This window comes from Chinchilla lanigera, unplaced genomic scaffold (assembly GCF_000276665.1).
Source record: "Chinchilla lanigera isolate Chin_1 unplaced genomic scaffold, ChiLan1.0 scaffold00029, whole genome shotgun sequence".
Classification (NCBI taxonomy): Eukaryota; Metazoa; Chordata; class Mammalia; order Rodentia; family Chinchillidae; genus Chinchilla; species Chinchilla lanigera.
Window position 1 is genome coordinate 12,592,439 of NW_004955430.1, and position 1,397 is coordinate 12,593,835.

Genomic DNA, 1,397 nt, shown 5'->3' on the forward strand with positions numbered 1-1,397 from the left:
CAGAAACTTAAAGTGTAGCATTAGCTTGTTTATTTGTGCTCATTCTGTTTTCCTGATGTAGGAATTTACTGCTATTAATTTCCCTCTGAGGAGTGCTTTCAATGTGTCCCATAGGTTCCAGTACGTTGTATCTGCATTTTCATTTGATTGTAAATATTGATTAATTTCTTCTTTAATTTCATCAGTGACCCATTGATTGTTTAGGAAGGTGTTTTTAAATTTTCATATGTTTATGTAGTTTTTGTGATTTCTTTTGTCAATAATTTCCAATTTCATTGCACTATGATCTGATAGTATGCATGGGATAATTCAATTCCTTTGTATTTACTTAAGCATCTTCTATGGGCTAGTGTATGGTCTATATATAGAACTTCCTGTGTGCAGCTTAGAAGAATGTGTATTCTGATATCGTTGGGTGGAACACTCTGTAAACACCTACTAAGTCCATTTGTTCTTAGGTTTGTTTCACTTCTGATATTTCTTTGCTGATTTTTTTGTCTGTTTGATCCATCTGTTTGTGACAATGGGGTTATTAAGGTCCCTCATTACAATTGTGTTATTGCTTATTTCACTTTTCATGTCTATTAATATTTGTCTTATATAGTTGGGTGCTCCTGTATTTGGTGCATATGTACTTATGATCATCTCTTCCTCTTGCAGTTTTCCCCTAGAAAGTATGTAGTGATTTTGTAAATCTCTTTTGATCATTCTTGGTCTGAAATTCACATTTTATTCATACAGAATAGCTACCCTTGCTTTTTGGGGGGGTTCCTGTTCTGTGGAGTATTGTTTTCCAACCTTTGGCTTTCATACTATAAATTTCTTTTTGAGTTAGATGTATTTCTTTTATAGCAAATATTCTTGGATTTTGTTTGTTGATCCATTCTGCCAGTCTATCCTTTAGATTATTAAATTGAGACCATTTACATGGATGGTTATAACTGATATGTATTAACTTAAACTTGTCATATTATTTTCTTGTTATTGCTTTCCTGATTTATTTGTCTGTTTAATTGCTTGCCCTGCCTGGTATTTTCTTTCTGTTGTTCTTAGAATTGCACTCATTCTAACTCTGTCTAGAATATCTTTCAGTATCCTTTGTTGTATAGGCTTGGTGGTCATGAATTTCTTCAGTCGCTCTTGTCATGAAAGTATCTTATTTCTCCATTAATTTTGAAAGATAGTTTTACAGGATCCATCAATCTGGATTGGAAGTTGTTTTCTTTCTGGACTTGAAATGCTTCACTTCAAGCTCTTCTTGACTTAAGAGTTTGTTTTGCAAAGTGTGCCATGATTCTGATGGGCTCTCCTTTGTAGCTGACCTGTTTCTTTCCTCTAACAGCTTTTAATATTTTGTTCTTGTGCTGAATTTCTGGGATCTTGATTATTATATGTCT